The sequence below is a fragment of the Petromyzon marinus genome, unplaced genomic scaffold (assembly GCF_048934315.1).
Source record: "Petromyzon marinus isolate PM22_M1 ecotype Great Lakes invasive population unplaced genomic scaffold, UKy_Petmar_22M1.pri1.0 PM_Scaffold_18, whole genome shotgun sequence".
Taxonomy (NCBI): Eukaryota; Metazoa; Chordata; class Hyperoartia; order Petromyzontiformes; family Petromyzontidae; genus Petromyzon; species Petromyzon marinus.
Window position 1 is genome coordinate 1,120,510 of NW_027423146.1, and position 23,990 is coordinate 1,144,499.

A 23,990-nucleotide genomic window follows, 5' to 3' on the forward strand; every position below is an offset into this window, starting at 1 on the left:
CACTGTGAGGGTCACGGACTTTGGCACGAGCTTTTTTGTGGAAAGTCAACGTGAGTGACCTCTCCTGGGTGTGTGAGCGTCTGCGTGTGGGTGTTTGTCTGATTGTGGATATGTGTGAGTATCTGCATCTCTGTACATGTGACTGTTCATGTGTGTGATGAAGATGCTGTTTAAGAAACAGTGAGTACACAAACACATATATGTGTTGTTCTTGTGATTGGTGTGCAGCTATAAATGTTGGTGGGACTCTGGAATACTCGGCTCCGGAGCTGCACTTGGGCTACAGCTTGACCTGTGGCGTAGACATGTGGGCGCTGGGTTGCACGGTGGCGGAGTTGGCGACGGGCAGGCAATTATTTCAGTCCGACAGTGACAAAGATTACCTCCCGCGCTGCATTGAGGTATTTCCCACTGGGCGTCCATCCGCTCGTGATGCCCCTCTCTTTCCTTGGAGTCGTGGGTTTTGGGGGTGGCAGGAGGGGAGGTGGCCACTTAGTGATCTGGCGAATAGCGGCCGTCGTATGTTGTGTATGAGTGTACACGTGTCCATCTTGTACGTGTGAGGGGAGCAGTAGTGTAGCGGTTTGCATGCTGCGCTCATGGCCCACACTAGTGATGATTATCTGAACCGGTCCTGGGCCTCCCTTAGTTAGACTCAGCCTTAAATGAGTACCTAGTGCAGTGTGTAAAATACCTGGGTCAATGTGGCCCACCACCCCCTGTCTCTGTGTGCCATAATGCTTGCCCTCAACAAGCGCTGCTGCTGTTGTTACGCTATACTAACAGCACTTGCCCCTACAGTCAGCCGAGGATACACGGGTGACCTTTGTCTTTGTCTCAACCATGTGCAGATTCTGGGAATGCCTCCACGATACATGGTGAATTCAGCTCCCGACAGAAGGCAGTTTTTTGGTGAGTTAAAGGGTGGTGCGAGTGACGGACCGGATTCAGTTTTAAGAAGAGGCCTGCGGCTGTTGTTATTTTTTTGGTGGGAGGGGGGGGGGGGGAATGGCCTATTTTTATTTTAAATTCCTTGGGTGAGTGGGTGGGTAAGTCGGTGTGTGGGCAAGTAGGTTGTAGGGTAAGTGGGCGAATTGGTCAGTGGGTAAGCGGGTGGGCGGGTGAGTGGGAGGTGGTTCGGTGATTGGGTAGGTGAGTGAGTGATTGTGTAGGTGGAAGAGTGGGTGGGTGGGTGAGTAGGTTGATGGATGGGTCGGTAAGTGGGTAAGTAGGTGACGTGGTGGTTGGTGACTGCATCTGTCCCGCTGTGCATGGCTCCCGCAGACCGTCAAGGGAAGATGTTGTGCCCAGGCAAGAAAAGGGTACCGGGGAGCTTCCCACTTGAAAGTGTGCTCAAAAGCCACGACCCGGCGTTTGTGGAATTCGTCAGCTTCTGTCTGCGGTAAGACACACCCACCACCCCCTCCCAATGAGGATCCCCCCCCCCCTCCAATTGATCGGCGATCACTCTCCACCGATCGCCAGGAAAATGTGGAGCTGTGTGGGACTGCCGATGTACAGTACCACCGGTGTCAAGATCGCCCTCTGTGGAGGATGGGGAGGTCCGTGCAAGATGCTGCTGGCCAATGCGATGCTCGGGGCATTTTTAGTCTACTGGGCATCAGAGGATTGCCACTGTTCCTGCTGCTTCCGCTGCTGCCGTGCATTCCTGACCTTGTAGGAGAAGGGAAGCAACTTCAATGCTCTCACCACGCTTCTCTCACTACGTGTGGCGCGTGTGTCTCCCACGCGTCTCTCAACAGATGGGTTCCGGATTCTCGTATGACGCCAGCGCAGGCGCTGGATCACAGCTGGCTCCGGACCGCGGCCACCAGCACCACCAGCAATGCCACCACCACTGCTACTCCTGGCCGTGTCCAGTGCTTTGGAGCTGCTGAACGACGGTAACCCACATTCTGCTGACCAATTTTCAAGGCAGTCCATAGAGAGGTGTGGGGCCCAGGGCAAGTCACAACTCCCACATGGAGAAAGTGGCCCAAGTATGGGCATCAAACCCAGGTCCCTCTTTGGCTGTGAGTTCCAGCCCTGCCGCCCACAAACTAACACACGGAGAGTTCAAATCTCACCTGTACATTCGGTTATATACGGATGTATTTTTATAATTGCTTTCTGGGTGAGGACAAATAATGAAGTGGCCATATCTTTGCCATGTAGGTAACCCTTCATCCACTGTGACATCGCCAGCTCCCCCCCTCCCCCCCGATGGTGGGGGAGGGGATGGCTGCGATCTCTGCTGTAGCAGTAAGTTGGAACAATGTCGTGCGCATATCTTCACAGAGCGGGGCCGGCGCTGCCCCCATTCTCTTTGCTCGCCTGGGCCTCTGATTGGAGGCTGAAGGTTGTGGAGGAAGAGGAAACCCAGGTGGAGGAGCTGGTGTTGCAGGAGGAAGAGACCCTGGTGGAGGAGCTGGTGGTGCAAGAGGAGGAGACTCTGGTGGAAGAGCTGGTGGTGCAGGAGGAGGAGACCTTGGTTGAGGAGCTGGTTTTGCAGGAGGAGGAGGCCTTGGTGGAGGAGCTGGTGGTGCAGGAGGAGGAGACTCTGGTGGAGGAGCTGGTGGTGCAGGAGACCTTGGTGGAGGAGCTGGTTTTGCAGGAGGAGGAGACCTTGGTGGAGGAGCTGGTTTTGCAGGAGGAGGAGACCTTAGTGGAGGAGCTGGTTTTGCCAGAGGAGGAGACTCTGGTGGAGGAGCTGGTGGTGCAGGAGGAGGACACCCTGGTGGAGGAGATCGTTGTGGAAGAGATGGTGGTGGAGGAGAAGGAGAAAACAAGGAAAGAGGATCAAGTGATGGTGATGCAGGAGAAGAGGAAGCCAGGGGGCCTGGCCCGCATGGGGAGAGTCATCCACTCACTCCTCCGACGCGTGCTGCTGTGTGGTGGCCGGTCCACCGCACAGTAGAGATGGAGGTGGTCGTTGATCGGTCTGATCCATGACCACTATCACCACACCTACCACACACACCCTGTACCCACCCACCCCGTGACACCCACCACACTCCACACACACCCTGCACCCACCCACCCCGTGACACCCACCATCCACCACACTCCACACACACCCTGCACCCACCCCATGACACCCGCCACACTCCACACACACCCTGCACCTACCCACACTGTGACACCCACCACCCACCACACTCCACACACACCCTGCACCCACCCACCCCGTGACACCCACCATCCACCACACTCCACACACACACCCTGCACCCACCCACCCCGTGACACCCGCCACCCACCACACTCCACACACACACCCTGCACCCACCCACCCCGTGGCACCAACCACCCATCACACACCACACACACCCTGCACCCATCCACCCCGTGACACCCACCATCCACCACATTCCACACACACCCTGCACCCACCCACCCCGTGACACCCATCACCCACCACACACCCTGCACCCACCCACCCCGTGACACCCACCACACTCCACACACCCTGCACCCACCCACACCGTTACACCCACCACACACCACACTCCACACACCCTGCACCCACCCACCCCGTGACACCCACCACACTCCACACACCACACACCCTGCACCCACCCACCCCGTGACACCCGCCACCCACCACACTCCACACACACACCCTGCACCCACCCACCCCGTGGCACCAACCACCCATCACACACCACTCACACCCTGCACCCATCCACCCCGTGACACCCACCATCCACCACATTCCACACACACCCTGCACCCACCCACCCCGTGACACCCATCACCCACCACACACCCTGCACCCACCCACCCCGTGACACCCACCACACTCCACACACCCTGTACCCACCCACGCCGTGACACCCACCACACACCACACTCCAAACACCCTGCACCCACCCACCCCGTGACACCCACCACACTCCACACACCACACACCCTGCAACCACCCACCCCGTGACACCCACCACACACCAAACACCCTGCACCCACCCACCCCCTTGACACCCACCACCCACCACAATCCACTCACACCCTGCACCCACCCACCCTGTGACACCCAACACACTCCACACACCCTGCACTCACCCACCCCATGACACCCACCACTCACCACACACCCTGCAACCACCCACCCCGTGGCACCCATCACCCACCACACACCCTGTACCCACCCACCCCATGACACCCACCACCCACCACACTCCACACACACCCTGCACCCACCCACCCCGTGACACCCATCACCCACCACATACCCTGCACCCACCCACCCCGTGACACGCACCACCCACCACACTCCACACACCCTGCACCCACTCACCCTGTGACACCAACCACACTCCACACACACCCTGCACCCACCCCGTGACACCCACCAGCCACCACACTCCACACACCCCCTGCACCCACCCACTCCGTGACACCCACCACCCACCACACTCCACACACACCCTGCACCCACCTACCCCGTGACAACCACCACACACCACACTCCACACAAAGGGTTAAGGGTTTTGAGGGTTACGTGTTTAAAGGATTAGGGGTGGAGAGATCTAGGGGTTTATAGAATTATGGTTTTAACAGTAAAGGGGTATAGAGTGTTAGGGGGTTTGGGATTTTTTGTTGTATTTGGGTTATGGTTTCAAAAGGTGAGGAGTTTAGATGGATAGGGTTTTATGGGTAAATCGGTTTAAAGGGTTAGGGATTTAGAGGATTATAAGTTAAGGGTTTAGAGGTTTACAGGGTGATGGGTTTAGGGGTTTAGAGGGTTAGGTATTTAGAGGGTGTGTGGTTTAGAGGTTTAGGGGTTTAGAGGCTGAGGGTTTTAAGGGTAAAATGTTTTAGAGGTTTAGCGGTTTAGAAGGTGATTAGCTTAGAGGGTTAGGGTTTTAGAGGGGTACAGTTTAGAAGGTTATGGGTTTATAGGGTTATAATTGTAAGGAGTTTGGTGTCCTGAGGTTTAGACGATTTATGGGTTTCGATTGTTAAAGGGTTAGTGGTTTAGAGGGCTTGGAGTTTATAAGGTTACGTGTTAAGGGTTTAGAGGTTTTTTAGGGGATAAGCGTCTTCGATGTTTTGGGGGTTTCTAGGGTTATGGTGTTTAGGGGTTGAGCGTTTTAGGGGTTGAGGATTTTAAGGGTTAGGGGTTTAGAGGGTTGGTGTTTAGAGGGTTAGGGGTGCAGAGATCTAGGGCTTTTGAGAATTCGGATTTTAACGGTAAAGCGGTTTAGAGTGTTAGGGGGTTTGGGGTTTCAGGGTATTTGGGTTCTGGTTTCAAAGGGTGAGGAGTTTAGAAAGGATTTGATTTAATGGGTAAAGGCGTTTAGAGGGTTTGGGATTTAGAGGATTATAAGTTGAGCCGTTTAGAGGTTTACAGGGTTATGGGTTTAGGGGTTTAGAGGTTTAGGGGGTTAGAGGGTGAAGGTTTTAAGGATAAAGGGGTTTAGAGTGTTATGGGTTTCGAGAAGTAGCTGTTTAATGGGTTTATGGGTTTCGATTGTTATAGGTTAAGTGGTTTAGAGGGTTAGGAGCTTAGAAGTTTCGGGGTGTTTCGGGGATAAGGGGTTTCGTGGTTTATAGACTTCGAGGGTTTAGGGGTTGAGAGTGTTAGCGCTTGAGGGGATTCAAGGGTTAGGGGTTTAGAGGGTTAGGGTTTTAAGGTTAAAGGGCTTTATAGTGTTAGGTGTTTAGAGGATTGGGCTATTAGTGGTGTAGGAGTTTAGAGGGTGAGGGGTTTAGCAGGTTAGGTGCCGAGAGGGTTTCGGTTTTAGGGGTTGCGGAGTTTAGAGGGTTTGGTGTTTAGACAGTTAGAGTTTTGGGGGTTTATGGGTGGGGTTTTCGAGGGAGAGGTTTTTAGACAGTTAGGGTTTTAAGGGTAAGGTCGTTTAGAGGATTAGGTGTTTAGAATGTTAGAGTTTAGAAGATTTTGGGGTAAAGAGGGTTGGGGGTTTAGAGAGTTAGGTGTTTAGAGATGTATGGGTTTCGATTGTTAGAGGTTGAATGGTTTAGATGGTTAGGAGTTTAGGAGGTTATAATTGTATGTGTTTAGGGGTTTAGAGGTATGGGGGTTTTGAGGGTTAGGGGTTTATAGGGTAATGGGGTTTAGCGGTTTAGAGGGTTATGGGTTTTGGGATTTGGGAGTTTAGAGGGTTTAACACCAAGACTTTGACAACTAATATTATCCATACTAAAGGTGTTTTGGATTTCTCTCCAACACTTAATGGCACTTTTTTATTGTCATGACAAACTTTACTAATTGGCTGTGTCGGGTGGTGTCTGGTTTAACGACACATTTATATTTACACGATCTAACCCGAAAATATATTTATTATGCGTTTAGAGGGTTAGGGGCTTAGAGTGTTATGTGTTTAGAGGGTTAGCGTTTTAGGGGTATAGGTGTTTTAAGGGTTAGGTGTCTTGAGGGTTAGTTCTTTAGAGGGTATGGGTGTTAAATGTAGATTTGAAGTTTTCGTGACTGCAGGGATCCATACTCTTTGGTTCTTTCGGTAAAGTCACATAGGTAGAAATAAAATAAAACAAATCGCGACGTTTTTATCGCAACACAAGCGATCTTCATCAGGTGAGACAAAACACAAGCGATCTTCATCAGGTGGGACAACCACAGCAAGAAATGCTGAAGTCGGCGGGAGAGCTGCCATGGCAAGAGGTTATATAGTTAAGAGTGGGGGGAAGAGGTAAGGGGACAGAGAGAAAAGGGGGGGGGGTGTGGGGTAGGAAAAGGGGGGGGGGCACGTAAGCGCTAGGGGAAGAGGACGTTAGGCTGGTGGGGGGACATGGGCGGGGCAGCAGTAAAACCGGCAGGTAATGATGGAAACAACAACACAAGTTAAGGCATTACCTGGTTGATAACATCCTTCCAGTGATTGTTTAATTTGTATCCATCTTCTCGGTTGAAGTTTTGTCTATACCCTGGAGTCTACAAACTGAGTTGTAACTTCGGCCGCAGTTACGTTGGAGAAATAAAACGACACGTCTCGGACCGTGTTCGCGAACACAAGGCGGATCTGAAACATGGCAGAACCAATACCTCTGCCGTAGTGGCCATTGTTATAACGCTGTAGGCTCGCATGATATTGTTATTTTCGGAGGCCAAGGACAAAACTTCAATCGAGAAGATGGATACAAATTAAACAATCACTGGAAGGATGTTATCAACCAGGTAATGCCTTAACTTGTGTTGTTGTTTCCATCATTACCTGCCGATTACTGCTAGCCCCGCCCACGTCCCCCCACCCCAGCCTCACGTCCTCTTCTCCTAGCGCTCACGCGGCCCCCCTTCCTCTCCCTACCCCACACCCTCCCCTCTCTCTCTCCCCCCTTGCCTCCTCCCCCATCTCATACCTGTATAACCTCTTGCCACGGCAGCTCTCCCGCCGACTTCAGCATTTTCTTGCTGTGGTTGTCCCACCTGAAAATATCACTTATGTTGCGATCGAAACGTCGTGATTTGTTTAATTTTATTTAATTTATACCTACGTGACTTTACCGAAAGAACCAAAGAGTATGGATTCCTGCAGTCACGAAAGCTTCAAATAAAGATTAAAATAGTTTAGTTTAATTTGTTTATTTTTGAACAGTTTGTCTTTCCTGTCATTTTTTGTATTTTTTTAGTTATGTTCTGACCTGCCCGATTGGACAGCTGTGAAAACAGATCTTTGTAGCTCATCGATTTCATCCAGTGTAAATAAATATTCAGATTTAAATTCTATTGACCTCTGTGCGAGTCTATGGATTTCTGAGTTTGTGGGCCTCTGTGAATGTATGGGTCTCTGTCTGAGTCTATGGATCCCTGTGTCAGTATATAGGGTCGCCGTATGAGTCTGAGTGTCTGAAGGAATGTATGGGTCCCTGTTGGAGTCTATGGGTTTCTGGTTCTGGGTCTGAGTGGGAATCTATGGTTCTCTGAGTATGGTTGTTTGTGCGAGTCTTAAGTGCACAAACTGAACTTAAAAAGGGCATTGAGGGGTGCGGAATCCAAGTTGACTATTAAGCTCCCCGCAGTGCAAGCCAGCTCTCTAGTCGTGTCATCATACAGCCCCTGTAATTCTTTATAATAATAATTAGACTTACTCCAGGAAAGCCACGCTGAGTCATAGTAAGGTCCTGAATTTGTTTTTTATTGTAAGATCTTTTCAATCAATGAATAACGAATGCTTACACAAGTGGGGGGAAACCGGAGCACCCGGAGAAAACAAACGTATGTGAAGGGGCAGCAGGCAGCATTTTAAACCGTACAGGTGACGATGGCGATGATCCCACTTGCTATAATGCCTTCTCCTGGCCAGTCAGATGCTTTCTCCTGGCCAGCCAGGAGAAGGCACCTCAATGTCCACGGGAAGGGGGTTTCACAATATTTACTGTGTGATCCACCAACCCTTGCTGCCTTCTACAGTGCTGGATCGCAGGCTTGCGTCACCACCTTCTGGCGAGTATTTGTAGTTATTATTTAAAGCTATATAGCACTCACAAGAACGACTCAAGAGGCACGAGGAGCCACAGACATGCAGGAAGGAAGCCACGTGGTGAGCCAGCACCAACGATTGTCCAGGCTCTACGGTACTCTATGTATGGAGGCATTATTGGCTAATTAATAACGAGTGTTTGTACAAGTGGGGGAAATCGGAGCACCCAGAGAAAAGCCACGTGTGTGAAGGGCAGCATTTTAAACCGTACAGGTGACGATGGCGATGAGTCCACTTGCTGTACTGCCTTCTCCTGGCGAGGCAGGTTATGCACCTCGACGCCCACGGGAAGAGGATTTCACATCATTGTGCGGTGATTTACGAACCCTCGCTGCCTTCCCCAGTGCTAGATTTGAGACGTGCACCACTAACACCAGGCGAATGATAACAACAACAATAACTATACTTATTACTTGGTAGCAACAGGCGAAAGAAAACAACAGGCAAATTATAACAGTCCAATTAAAACAGGCGAATGATAACAGGCAAATGAAAACAGGCGAATGATAACAGGCGAATGATAACAACAGGCGTATGTTTAGAACAGGCGAGTAATAACAACAACAATTATTATTACACTTAGAACTTGATAACAACAATATTTATACTTATAACGTGATCAAGCAGGCCTCAGAGGTGCGAGGAACCACAGACAATCAGGAAGGAAGCCACTTGGTAAGCTGGCACCAACGATTGCCCAAGCTCTGTGACCCTATTGATACGTTTTTATCGACCAGATAGGGAGCGTTACGTGTGGGGGGGAAACCGCCCCCTTCGGTGCCTCCATGGTCCAATAGCTGGTCTTCTTGGCGCCACGGTCCCGAGCCCCCTAAAAGTTCCTCATGGAGCAAATCAACGGGTGGGCCATTGCCTTGTCAGGGCTCATTCATTGCTCCGGATCCCACCTGAAAATGCCAGGCGCAGATCCCCACATCATTAAAGCCACGGGTGCATTTATCCCAGATATAAACAATTGCAAACTATTTGACTATTTTTTTTTTACTTTAACCAGGCAAGGCCCACTGAGCTATACAGCTCTCTTTCAGAAGCGGCCACACAATTACAGCTCAACAAATTGGCTTATTACGTGGACATTAGTAGCCAAATACTCTAAACATGTGTTAATAAATGTGGAGGGAAAACCCGGAGGATCCGGAGAAAAATACACGCGACCACGGGGAGATAACATACAAACTCCAAATACAAAGGTGTCAGGGTAAGGATTTAATACACGACCTCCTGTATACCCTACAAAATAGTTAACATCTCGCCACCGTGGCGCCCAATTCTGATCACATGACATAGCAAAACGAACGTCGCGGTGCATAGCAATAATTCAATTGGGCAATTACTGAGCGTTCATAAACGTGAGGGGATACAGGAGTACCCAGAGAAAACCCACTCGTGCAAGGGGGCAACCCTCTATCCCATGCAGACAGAGATGGTGCTTATCCCACTTGCTGTACTGCCTTCTCCTGGCCAGCCAGGATATGCCACCTCAACACCCACTACACCATGAACTTTGTGAACCGAGTTCAATGATAGCGATGGTGTCACCATCGCTATCATTGAAGACCTGGTTCATCAAGGACTGCATACTGATGTACCCCCCCTGGTGAGACATTGCTTAACCAACACTTACTTCACCTGGAATGGAACTTTCTACAAACAAACTGAGGGCACCCCAATGGTCTCCCCCCTATCTCCGGTTGTAGCCAACGTATTCATGGAAAAATTTGAAACTGACGCCATCCAGACTGCCACTCTACGCCCGACCTTATGGAAGAGGTACGTTGATGACACCTTTGTCATCTGGCCACATGGCCAGCCTGCTCTAGACCAATTCCGCGACCACATCAATTCCATACACCCAGCCATCAGATTTACCATGGAGGTCGAAAAAGATGGCAAACTACCCTTTTTGGATGTCTTAATTAAAAGAAGACATGATGGTTCAATGAGCCACTCTGTCTACAGGAAAGCTACCCATACAGATGCTTACTTGAAACCGGATTCCCACCACCATCCATCCCAAAAAAACTCCCTCATCAAGACTCTATACCATAGAGCCCAATGCATTTCCGACCAGGAACACATTACCAGTGAACTCAAGCACGTACACCAGGCTCTCAGGGCTAATGGCTACTCCGACTACACAATCCGCAAAGCCATCACTCCAGTCATGAAGAAGGATCCTCTTGTGGAGCCACTCAAAACCATCACCTTACCCTACATTGCAGGGGTCACTAAAAAGATCTCCAAAATCCTGAACAAACACAAGATCCAGGTCCGATTCAACACAGTACATAAAATCCGTGATTTAGTTCCATCTGTAAAAGATGCTGTTCCAGACATACAGTACCCGGGCGTTTACAAACTAAAGTGCCTCTGTGGTAGTAGCTACATTGGAGAAACCAAAAGACATATCTCGGACCGCATCCGCGAACACAAAGCAGACTTGAAACACGGTAGGACGAACGCCTCTGCCGTGGCAGATCACTGTTATAATTCAGTGGGCTCACATGACATTGACTTCTCCAAGACGGAGGTTCTTTGCAAACCAACCGGCTACCATGAGAGATTCGTTCATGAGGCCATTCACATATACAAGCACAGAGACAATTTCAACCGAGAAGATGGATTTAGGCTTAGTAACCACTGGAAAGATGTTTTAAATCATTTCTGTTCTTAATTAATTGTATTTTTACGATGACCTTCAGACCGCAGCTCTTTCGCCAGCCTTGCCTCTTAATACCTCTCACACCACGGTTAATGGTATAGTTTTACAATATGGAGCATACTAGGGCCTCGCAGCTGTCTCTCTCCCCCTCCTCTGTTCCGACCATGGACGAACTCGTCCGTCTGAACGGGACCCGTAGCTATCCGTGGGGCTGAAATTTGAGGGTAAGAATCCACCCATTTTTTCGCCATATAGCATTGTGATATATAACGACTTATTGTTGGTAGCTTAGCTGATTGGAGAATATAGAGTTTATTGATAACATGAAGGTAATTTATATTTTAGTTTTTATTGGTTCACTATATAGTACTGTGAATAGCTCAGATGTGTAGTCATTTCTGTGACCAGTCACTAGCTAATCACTCAGTTGTTTCAATGCTGGATTCGCCTAGTTATTTCAATGCTAAATTCTCCTGTTTGATTTGTACTAAGGGCCTCGGTGAATGTGTATGCTCTGACTTTAACGTAGTTATTTCTGCAGCAGGTACAAGCTAACCACTCAGCTATCTCAATGCTAAATTCTATGCTAATTCCATTGTCAAGATGTGTATGCCTTAACTTAGCTATTTCAATGCTAAATTCTATGCTAATCCCTTTAACAATGGGTGCCTCTGCGGGTGTGTATGCTTTAACTTTTAACATAGCTATTTCTGTGACCAGTCACAAGCTAATCATTCAGCCATTTCAATGCTAAAATCTATGCTAATTCCTTTGTCAAGGCGCTTTGTTCCTCTCACACAGCTTAAAGGCCGTATCTGAACGTGGCTCTTTCACTCCAGCGCTGTCCTACCAGACAGTCTCGCTCCCTTCACCTGATGAAGGCCGCTTGTGTTGTGGCCGAAACGTCGTGAGAATATTATTGTGTTATTTTATTTTATCAATTTATTATTTTATTATCATTCTACGTGACTTTACCGAAAGAACCAAAGAAGATGAATCATTGCAGTCACGAAAGCTTTAAATCGAAACTCTAAACATGTGTTAATAAATGTGGAGGGAAAACCCGGAGGATCCGGAGAAAAATACACGCGACCACGGGGAGATAACATACAAACTCCAAATACAAAGGTGTCAGGGTAAGGATTTAATACACGACCTCCTGTATACCCTACAAAATAGTTAACATCTCGCCACCGTGGCGCCCAATTCTGATCACATGACATAGCAAAACGAACGTCGCGGTGCATAGCAATAATTCAATTGGGCAATTACTGAGCGTTCATAAACGTGAGGGGATACAGGAGTACCCAGAGAAAACCCACTCGTGCAAGGGGGCAACCCTCTATCCCATGCAGACAGAGATGGTGCTTATCCCACTTGCTGTACTGCCTTCTCCTGGCCAGCCAGGATATGCCACCTCAACACCCACTACACCATGAACTTTGTGAACCGAGTTTAAATTTCTGGCCACGGCGAACATCAGTGGCTATCTCCCTCTTCCTCTCTCGTCCCTGCTATTATCTCCCTCTTCTTCCCGCGTCCCTCCCACTATCTACCTCTCCAATCCGTCCCACCATCTTCCTCCCTCGTCCCTCCCACCATCTCCCACTTCCTCCCCAGTACCTTCCACTATCTCCCTCTTCCTCCCACTTGGCTCTACTATCTCCCTCTTCTCCCGTCCCTCGCACCATCTCCCTTTTCTTCCCCCATCCTTCCCACTATCTCCCTCTGCATCTCCAATCCCTCGCACTCTCTCCCTCTTCTTTCCCCTTCCTTCCCACTATCACCTTCTTACTCTAACCGATCTGCCTAATCCTCCCAAATCACTCCCACTATCTCCCTCTACTTCCCCAGTCGCTCCAACTATCTCCCTCTTCATTCCCCTTTCCTGCCACTATCTCCCTCTTCCACTCCCTTCCCTCCCACTATCTCCCTCTTCCTCTCCCGTCCCCCCCGCTATCTCCTTATTTCTCTCCCATCCCTCCCACTTTCTTCCTCCCCCGTCCCTCCCACTATCTTCTCATCCTCCCCCATCCATCCCACGATCTTCCTCATCCTCTCCCGTACCTTCCGCACCTTCCTTATTTAACACCATCAGGTTCGCAGACTCGCCCTCGCTTCTCCCAAGTCAAATAGCCTAGCTTAGACACAACCCTCACCATGTTACACTGACGGCATCGACCGAGACAGCCAACAACTATCCGGCCGCCCAATTATCTAGTGAAGACGGCAGCGACAAAGTCGGCAAAGACAGTGCCAACGAGACGACTCCACTTCCCAGAACCTGCAACCACGAGCTCTCGCTCTCTGCTGCTTTTATCCGACTCGGCGCGGCCTGGCTCCGCCCTGGCCGCGCCTCCCTTCTCCAACCCACGAGCGGGTTCCAGGGTCTTCCAGACAGGGTCTCTGTGATCCTTGCCCCAGTGCCTCCGCCCTGCTGACAAACACGCGTGAGGCTCACTGGCGTGTGTACTCCCCGTCCACCGCAGTTGCCGCTGCTGGACAACAACTATTACTCTACAGTTGTACTGCCCTTCTGTACCGTGCCCCCGAGCCATCAACACGGACTCACAGCATCAACACAGACTCACATGATCAACACAGACTCCCACGATCAACACTCACAGCATCAATACGGACTCACACCATCAACACGGAAACACAGGGTCAGTGAGCGAGATGGCGGATGAGTGCATACATGATGTGAGTGGTGGTGAGTTCAAGTTGAGCACCCAGTTTTAAATCTCATTTACTCCCACCACCCTACACACCCTACATACAACAGTCGGAAGTAAATGCCTACACACCCTACATACAATCGTCAGTAGTAGGAGTGGGGAGAAGAGGGCATCAGTGGGGGCGAGGCATGAAGCGTTGAGAAGCCCTCAGATACTCCATAAAACCCCGAGTTTCATGGAGTATAATTTTCAGCATTACAGTTCCATTTTTTTTACGTTAACAAATGTCTCGCGATATATTACACCGTATAGGTAACTAGATTGGGCGAGGGATGGTCTTTTTTGTTGAACAATCAATAAAGCTACGGTGTCGTACTGTGCCCATATCCGTGTACGGTACTGTGCACTAAAGGAATAAAAATCGAGCGGCTGAACCTCACTGCCTCCTTACCGGAGGCTGTAAACATCAAGTGACCTGAAAACTGCGATGGGACGTGAAAGACAACATGGAGAGACAAGAGGGCGCCACGTGTGTTCTTCCATGCCAGCAGCAGCATCATCGCAGGCAATGAGGTTCAAATGGGCACAGGAACTTTGAGGTGGACCCACGAGTGGTCGAGCCACAGGGGCGCGCAATAGGCGACCTCTATACGCTTGGCGCAATCCGCACCGTCATTTCACGGAGCCCTTGTCCGCTCGACGAGTGCGACGACGCCGTCCCACCGTCATTCGGCGCCTCGTGGTGACATCACAACAGCAAAGCGACAGATGTTGATTATTCATTTCTTGAGGCAATTCGAGGGCCCGGTTACATCACGTTGTGATACACGCACACACCGTCAACATATACTACACCGGTCATAAAAAAAAAGCAGGGGATAAAAAGGTGGGGGAGCGGACCCGACCACAGGTATTGTTTAAAAGACGTCAAGCGGACCGGTGGTTTTAAATGCAAGTCCATGCAAACACCAACATCCGAACGATTGTACCAATAAATCCTGAACCTTCTGGAAGATTTCAGCTCCCGCTGGTTTGGATCAGGGTGATGTTGGGGCAAATTCCATTAATTGGGAAAGGTGGCAATCTTGTGGGAATGTCCTCGCCAGAGAAGAAACTTGTCGTTTCATCCAACGTCCCATTAGCGAGATCCAGAGCGTGACGGACTCATATGGAGTCGGCCTCCTGTAATTTTTCTGGTCTCATTCTCACCACAGGTGAAAGCAGAGCCACACATCAACGTGCCAATGGGGCCACGGTTGAAGTGGTGGGGCCACGGTTGAAGTGGCGGTGGCCACGGGTCATGTGGCCTCGATGTATTTTCCATGTTGAAGGCCGATTGCCCCAAACATTGCCCGTCATATGCAGTGTCACTGAATAACGTGTGAAACATACTGTAGCATATACAAAATTTTATTTTCTTCATACATTAAATACAATAAACACAATAAACATGAAATGCATATAGGACATTTATAACTCTCTCAATGACCAAACTTGTATTTTATGAACACACTTATACAAGCAAAATATGACAAAAGTGTTCCAGATTACAGTTTCAATTGAGACTGAAATCCGGAATCATTACCCCCTACTGACAGACTAATAATACCCGCTCGCAGGCCAAGTGCTGATTCACCTTGGGGCCTCGCCTGGTATAGAGGTCGTGGGTTAAATCCCGACGCCTGTATATCTGGAGTTTGCATGTTCTCCCCGTGACCGCGTGGATTTTTCTCTGGGTCCTTCGGTTTTTCCCTCCACATTTAGAAACATGCGTTTAAAAGTATTTGGCTGCTATATATTTCTGCGTGACAAGCCACTTTATAGCGCTTTCATTTGTGGCCCGGTCGTTCCTGAAAGAGAGCTATACAGCTGAGTGGGCCTTACCTGGTAAAATAAAAAGAGATTAGTTTTGTTAGTTTATTTTGTGCCACAGGGGGACAGCTACAGGGGGGGGGGGGTGCCCATTAAAATGGTCGAGATGAGATGCAACTTAAGGCGCTTGTGACTTCCCAAAAATATTATTTATGGCAGGTTTTCACATCTAAACATCCCGGGTGGCATTGAAGCCAAGAGCTCCCACCCTAGGTGAGTAGCTACGAGAGCGGTGCTGTGCACGGCGACACGCCACTTTCTCCATCTGCCTGACTTGGTATTTTCTTTTTTGTTACTTAAATAAATGTTAATGTTTCGTTTTGTGTACGCGTGTATGTACACCGTTTGGGGAGCGGTGGTGCAGCAGTTAGCGCACTACGAACTCAGCCATCTGAGTACGTGGTGTGGGGTGTGTATAACATCGCAAAACTGGGGAGGACAAAGGCAGCCAGACGTGGGGCTGGCCACAAAACCACTTCTGTGCCATGCCGGCCATCATAGGTGCTACCCGTTAACAGCACTTGCCCCAGCAATCTGTTAACGGCGATACGGAGTACCTTTGTCTTTTTGTGCAATTGTGTGCTTCTGTGTGCGACGCATGCGACGATGTGCATGTTTGTGTTTGATAAATGTACATCCGCAATGTGTGTGTGACGCATATGATGCGCGTGTGTGACGACGGTTGGAACAGCGATTCACGCACTGCCCTATCCACGCGGCGACCTCTCCTCAACGTCTCGAGCCTCGGCGGAGAGCGCCGCGAGGTTCAACTCCAACTCCGGCTTTCCAGGGACAAACCCCCCCCCCCAATGCCCCTCCCCCCAGGCCCATGGGGGGGGGGGGAAGTCGCTCCCCTCCCTCACTCCACGCTCAGGAACTTCCTCTTCTTCGCCGTGTTCATGTACGGTCGCCAAGGCCACTCCACCTCGGCGGTGGCCGCGTTGTCCAGCGTGCCCAGTTTAATCTCATAGACTGCGCGACACACAAAAGCAAAGATTACCCCCATGCAGCCTTTAACAGACGGCGTGGGAAAAGCGCTGTTCGTGTGTTAGCATGTAGGAAAGCCAGCACGGCACACCAAGGGGTGGGTGTGGGTGGCCAGCATTACGTCCGATCATCTTTGAATTTACACATCGCATCCGGGGTGGGGGAATGCGAGTCGGGTCACGGTACAGCGAATGCGACCAGAGCAGCGACCCCACCGACTCAAGTTCCGATCCGCTCTACAAGTCACCCGCGGGCCACCTAGCCCGAGGCTAGACTCTTACATTCAGCCCATCATCCTCTCAGGGGTCGATAAAATTTACAACCACTTCGTAGGGAAGTCCACAAGGAATGTGGAATTTCCACCGCCTCTGCTGGGGTGTAAAGTGGAGACGAGTAACAATGTGTCAGGCAGACTTACGCTCCATCTCGAATCACGGTCCCACCTCCTTCAACTCGATGTCCTTGCCGTCGCGCTTGTAGACGTTGTGCCTGTTGGGAGGGGGGAAGGGGGGCACAGAAGTCACGGGAGGGGTCGCGGCAAGTCACACGGACGGCGCTGGACTCTCATTACGCGTCCTCGCAGACGTTTGCCAGTTAGAGGCCAGCGGCCACCCTGTTTAAAACTGCGGATGCATTAACAAATGAACAACATTACGCGCCTTCAGCTTCAGAGATGGCGTTAAATAAAAACTCTGTACTGTTGCTCGAAAACTAAAGTAAAACGAAACTATTTTTATTTTACCACTGAGCTATGTAGCTCTTTTTCACATAAAAATATATAGCAGCAAAATACTCGAAATTCAAGTTTCTAAATGCGTAGGGAAAAACCCGGAGGACCCGGAGAAAAATCAAAGTGACCAGGAGGAGAACATGCAAACTCCGAATATACAGGCGGACACACAGCACCTGGCCCAAAAGTCTGCTCACTCTTTCCCATTCCGAGACATCTGCAAGTTGCCGGGTGGTAGGTGTCACGTTCACCGCTGAATCTCGGTACGCGCGAGCGGCTCGGCGTTAATTTTATTTATAGAGGCGTAGCGCTGCTGTTTTTAAAAGGCGTTGCCCTCACCGCAGAGAACCGTAGTGACACGACCGGCACTCTATGGAACAAAACTGTGCCACACGCCCTCCCGCATAGTCTTATGGGAGCAAAAGGTATGTCTTCAGGTCAGAAGACGTACTTGAGTTTTTCTTACGGTTCCGTTTCGACGACGTATATGTACATCATGGAAATGAGAAAGGGTTATAGCCTATACGAGGGATCTTTGTGCTTTGGGGATGGGGGAGGAAGATGTGGGTGAGACTGGCACGGTGCCCGCACGCACCCTCTTTCCGAGTCGCGACGTGAAGTTGTGCATCACGAGGTGTGGGAATGCCTCGGACATCATGTCCACGTCCGGATGTCGTGCCGCATCACCACGCTCGAGAGTGTCAAGTACACCGTGGTATCGTACCACGTGTCACATGAACAGCATGCCGGAAAGTTAGACACACCACAGGTGTCACACAGACTGTACTGGAGAGTTAAACAGACTGCCCTTCCATCTGCGGCATCATACCACATCACACCACATACACAGTTAAAACACCACAATTCCATGTCTGCAGCGTCATACTACACACCGCACATCGTACGCACAGCTAAATACACCTCCATCCCCGTCTGTTGCACCGCATCACACACGTCACACCATGCATCACACCGGGGAGCGGGAGCGGAGTGGCTATCTCATTACACTACAAATCCGGTGACCTGACTTTGATTTCCGGTGTGTCCAAGCATCGACAGTGGGGAGACAAAAGGGGCCAGATGCGGTAATGACCACACCACCCACCCCGCCGTGTGCCCTGCCGGCCTTCGTAGGTCGCTCGACAAACAGCATTTGCCCTGACAGCCTGTTAAAGGCTACACGGGGGAGCTTTGTCGACTGCGGTGCGTGCGCGTGCCTGGCATACCGCGGTGCTCATGCAGGACGATGAAGTCGTTGACGGCGTTGGCGCAGCACGCCCACACCAGCGCCTGCAGCTTGTGGCCTCCGTGGTTCATCGGCTGAGCGTTCGGCAGGATCAGCTTCATCTCCTGCGGTGGTGGTGGGAGGGTGGTGGTGGTGTGGTAACATGACAGCAAGCGGTCACACGCCGAGTCCGCTCTTCCCACCGGCGTCCGTCCCGGCCACGCTGATTTCGCCCCCCCCACTTCCCCGCCCCCCCACTGTATCCGACTCGGGTTGTGTTGTTTGTTTTTTCCATTGCGGAAGCCGAGCCGAGCCGTGCCGGTATACGGGGTCGCCAAACCCCGTGTTGGCACAACTGGGATGCACCATTGGAAAAACTTTACTATTTATATTTTACCAGGTAAGGCCCACTGAGCTATGCAGCTCTTTTCCAGAAGCGACCTGGCCACAAATCATAGCTCAACTAAGTGGCTTATCGCCATGTGGAAATTTATAGCAGCCAAATACTCTTAAACGGACGTTGATTCTAAATGCGGAGGGAAAAACCGGAGGACCTGGAGAGAAATCCACGCGACTCCTCGGAAAGAGGCACGCAACTCCAAATATACAGCAGGCATCAGGGTCAGGATTGAACCTGCGACCTCCTGTATACCAGGTGAGGGAGTTAACATCTCGCCACAGTGGCGCCCCCAATGGTACATCTTTCCGTGACCACCGACCGTGCGTAGTGCTACAGTAGATACATTTTCGATGAATGGAAGGGATCGGTCATCGCGAAAAGGCGGACTGAATCGCGAGGAATGAAGTTGACAAAAGCTGCATGCACCAAACCAAAGTGTCCAACGCTCCACCACTTACGACCCCCCCCCCCCCCACCACACAGCCTCCACCTTTCATCAACAACCAGATTTCTTCTGGTTAACTCAACGGATGCGAGTTGTCTCACACTGCACAAGCCCGATGATTGGTCGACACGACTCGTGTGAGGTGCAAGGAACTGATTCTAAAGCCGATAGAGAACACGTGTGTGTGTGCGGTAATTTAGCAGTTAGCATGCTGCCCCACAAACCTAGTGACCCGAGGTTTATTTCCGTTCATGGCCAACACTAGTGGCGATTATCTGAACTGGTCCTGGGCCTCCCCTAGATCAACTCAGCCTCAAACGAGTACCTAGTGCGGTGTTTAAACATCATTACCAGAGAGATAAAGGTGGCCAGTTGTGGTGCTAGCCACCTACACCCTCGCAAACAGCACCTGTCCCAAAAACCTGTTAAGGCTATATGGGGGACCTCTGTCTTTGCGCGCTTGTACACATGCAATACACGAGGACCCACATTCCTCGTGTGACCCCAAACCCTGTAGCCCCTGCGACCCCGTGCCCGCACCTTGATGAACTGCTTGAGGAGGGAGCTGGGGTCGCGTGAGGTCATCGCCATGATGTGTGGGTCCTTCACGCCGGCTCAGCGGTACTCGTCATCCATGTGGCTGCTCACTCCTACTGACACGGGGGGGGGGGGGGGGGGTGGATAGAAAGAGGTGGTAGATGGGGCAGGGGGGACGGAGAGGGTAGGTTATCATTTGCCATACTTCACCGTGCAGGTGAGTGCAGGTGTGTGTGTGGGTGGATGGAAGGAGCGACCAGGAATGGTTGAGAATATCACTCTGCAGTGATCGCGTTGATTTTGTGTAGCGAGCTGAGCAATAATGAGACCTGGATGAGTCCCAATTGCAAGAGTGGGTGGGTGATATGGCAGGTGAGTGGGTAAATTGAGTAAAATGATGAGTGAGTGAATGAGTGCGTCAGTGCATGTTAAACCTCTTTGTTACAGCACGTAGCCAACCGTGGTAATCGGAAGTGTGACAAACTAACCACAAAAAGTAGTTCTCAAGAAATGAGTTTGTCAATCTAGACGATGATTTAAAAGTGCAAAGCTCCAGTGGCTTCCTAATATTGTAAGGAAGACCACTCCAGAAGGAAGACTGCTCCAGAAGCACACGTTATGTGGTGACCACGGCCTTCATTTGACATTCCACAAAAATTTACGCCAGCCATCACACACACACGGCCGACTCTTTTTCCACGTTCACGCCACGGGATTTTTCAAAGTCCACTTGGGAAGCAATCGCCATGCAGTATTTACGGTCAACGCAACTGCGGCATTAAACCCATTAAACCGGTGGGGGGGGGGGGGGGGGGTTGAGGGCCCGCCGTTCTCGAACCGCGAACCTCCGCGGCAAAACACGGTGCCACCGCTTGGCAGGAAGGACCGACGGCGAGCCGGGGATGCGCGCCGACTCGGCGTGTCTAGCGGGCGGAGACGCGCGACGCTTATCCCTCTGCCTCGGGAGTCTCGCGGGAAGGAAGAGAGAGAGAGATGCGAGGAGACGTGATGGTGAGGGATGTGAGATCACCCTCCCCTCCCTGGTCGAACTCCACGGCCTTCTGGAGTTCAAGCGCCTCCCACCGCAGGTCCGTAGGCAGCACCAGGTTTTCTTCGGTGACGACGTCAGGGGGACAGGGGGCAGTGGGTGGGGGGCGGGCAGGGGAGAATTAACAAGGAAGAAAAATCATGCGCACGCATGGATTCATTCGGAAATGCTTTCCAACGCGCGGTTGTCTTCTCGCCTGTATTGTCAGACCGTCTTGTCCCATCTTAGTCCGTCTTGCGTGTCTCATTGTCTCTAGATCCGTCTCTAGTCTGTCTTGCGTGTCTGAACGTCTCTAGTCTGGCTCGCTGTCTCTCGTTTGTCTTGTCGTCGCGAGCCCATCTCTAGATCCGTCTCGCCGCCCGTTACCATCGAGCGCCCTCTTGAGCCGCGCCTTCTCCTCTACGAGGACCTTCTTGGCCTCCTGCGCCTTGCGGTAGAGGTACTCGCCGTGCAGTTGCGCCTCCTCAGCTGCACCACCAAACAAAGACAAAGATCCCCCATGTAGCCTTCGACAGGACTGTCGGGTGCAAGTGCTGTTAACGAGCAGCACCTTTGATACACGAAGGGGGGTAGGTGGCCAGCACCACATCCGGCCGCCTTAATTTCCCCAGTGGCGATGTTTACACAACGCACCAGGTACTCATTTGAGGCTGAGTTGACCAAGGGGAGGCCCAGGAACGGAATCGTCACCAGTGTTGGCCGTGAGCGGGAATTGAACTCGGGTCGCTGGGTTAGTAGTGCAGCGTAGTGCTAATCGCGAGACGACCATAAACAACAACCGCCATTCGCCACGAAGTGGTGGAGATGTCACCACGGCGCTCGTGCCAGGCTACGTGCAGGTTAAGGCCACATGAAGCGTCGAACGCCCGCTGGCAGCAGGAGGTCACAGACAGACAGACCCAGGTTGCCATTGGTTGCTTCACTGAGATGACTGGCCGATGCACCACCTGTGCCCCCTACTGTGCTACACTACCGCTCCCACCTACACAAACTCTCTTGGGCTATACTCTTTGGTTCTTTCGGTAAAGTCACATAGGCATAAAATATAAAATAAATTAAATCACGACGTTTCGGGCGCAACACAAGCGTCCATCATCAGGTGGGACAAACCACAGCAAGAAACAATTGCCGACGTGGGCAAAAGAGCTGCTGTAAACAAGAGACTATATAGGTAAGAGAAGGGGGGAGGATCAGGGAGGAGAGATAGAGAGGGGGGGTATGAGGGGAGTGCTGAAGAGAGCGGGGCTGGGAGTGGGAAGCTTAAGAAATTAGAGATGCAGAAAGTTAAGGCAACACCATAAAGCAGTTAAGGTTTTACCTGGTTAATAACATTCTTCCAATGATTACTCAATTTGTATCCATCTTCTCGGTTGAAGTTATGTCTGTGTTTATATATCTGGATGGCTTGATGAACAAACCTTTGATAGTAGCCCGAAGGTTTGCAGAGCGGCACCACGATACTCCTAGCGACGTCGTTGATTAATGTCTGTAATTAATATCGATGGTGAATCTCTGTAATTAATATCGATGATTCGATTCCACGAGAACAGATTCCACAAGAATCGATTCCACAACTATTTTAGTAAAGCGAAGTACGCGATTCGATTCAAACGTGTTCGTTCCGGTCTCATCAGAATCGGTATTGATTCTGTGCTGGAGGAATCCAATGAGCTATAAAGCTCTTTGATCACAGATGTGCCAGTAGGGGGCACGGGGTCAAACGTCACAACAACAAACAATACAAAAACGATAGGAGTGCAAAGGGAATGGTAGCAAACCACTAAAAATAGATGAAATAAACCATATAAGTTCATACTCTTTGGTTCTTTCGGTAAGAAGTCTCGCTCTCCGTTCCACCCACTACAACTGGCGTCAGAAGTAGCCAAATAGTAAGATGAATCGCTATAATGGAGACGCGAAGAAAAACTCGTACCAGGGCTCCAGTGGAAGAGGAGGACGACTCAACACCACTGGGGTTGGCAGCCCCGGAAGGGGGAGGAGAAGCGACGACGGCCGAGCTGCTCACTGCCCGGCCGCCCGGCGGCTCACCACCGTCGGAGAGGGCGCTTCAGGTGGCTCACTCCCGCCTCGCCCAACTCCTGCACGCGGCGGCATCCATCCTCGACGAAATACATCGCGGGTTATAACCACAACAAATATAATCACAATCACTGCGACCATAATCGCCGTAACCACAAATATAATCATAACCACCAGCTACATAACCACAAGTATAAACACTACTGCCACAAATATAACCATAACCACCACAACCATAACAACCAACATAACTACCACAACAACCACAATGATGCTGATACACTCTCACACCATGTGGGTCCCCTTGTCTCCTTGTGTCTCCCTGTGGGTGAGTGGATGGGTTGGCGAGAGAGTCGGTGGGTTGGCAAGAGAGTCGGTGGGTTGGTGAGAGAGTGGGTGGGTGGCAGAGTGAGTGACCGGTGGCAGAGTGAGTGACCGGTGGCAGTGGGTGACCGGTGACTAAGTGGGTGGGTGGCAGTGGGTGACCGGTGACCAAGTGGGTGGGTGGCAGTGGGTGACCGGTGACGAAGTGGGTGAGAGAGTGGGTGGCTGAGTGGGTGGCCGAGTGGGTGGCTGAGTGAATTGGTGAGTGGATGAGTGCCAGAGTGGGTGGGTGAATGGCTGAGTGGGTGGGTGAGAATCAGTATGTTTTTGCTGGAGGAATCCGATGAGCTATGAAGCTCTTTTTCATAGATGCCCAGAGAGTGGCTGAGTGGGTGGCTGAGTGAGTGTCGGTGGGTGTGAGTGGGAATTAAATCTAACCTGCACCTCTGCATTGCAAATCCAGCGAGCTAACGCCCTGCGTGTGGTGGGGTAAAGTGTGGGCATGGCCACTTTGCTCCAACACGTCCGGACCAGCGTGGAAGAGTAGACCAAATACCTCTATATA

At 50.9% G+C, this 23,990-nt stretch overlaps 1 long non-coding RNA gene across 4 annotated transcripts; it reads right to left on the minus strand.

Annotated features, from left to right (window-relative positions):
• Positions 1-15,211: 15,211 nt before the first annotated feature.
• LOC142922811 (uncharacterized) lies at positions 15,212-23,176 on the minus strand. Of its 4 annotated transcripts, XR_012940353.1 has the most exons (8): positions 22,995-23,176; positions 21,428-21,529; positions 21,044-21,124; positions 20,017-20,126; positions 18,633-18,756; positions 18,002-18,097; positions 17,095-17,165; positions 15,212-16,661 (listed from the first exon to the last, which is right to left on the minus strand). It is a non-coding gene; the product is annotated as an uncharacterized LOC142922811 (long non-coding RNA). The 4 variants fall into 4 exon arrangements; XR_012940352.1 differs by lacking the exon at positions 18,002-18,097 and having other exon boundaries at positions 22,995-23,171; XR_012940354.1 differs by lacking the exons at positions 18,002-18,097; positions 21,044-21,124 and having other exon boundaries at positions 22,995-23,169.
• Positions 23,177-23,990: the final 814 nt, after the last annotated feature.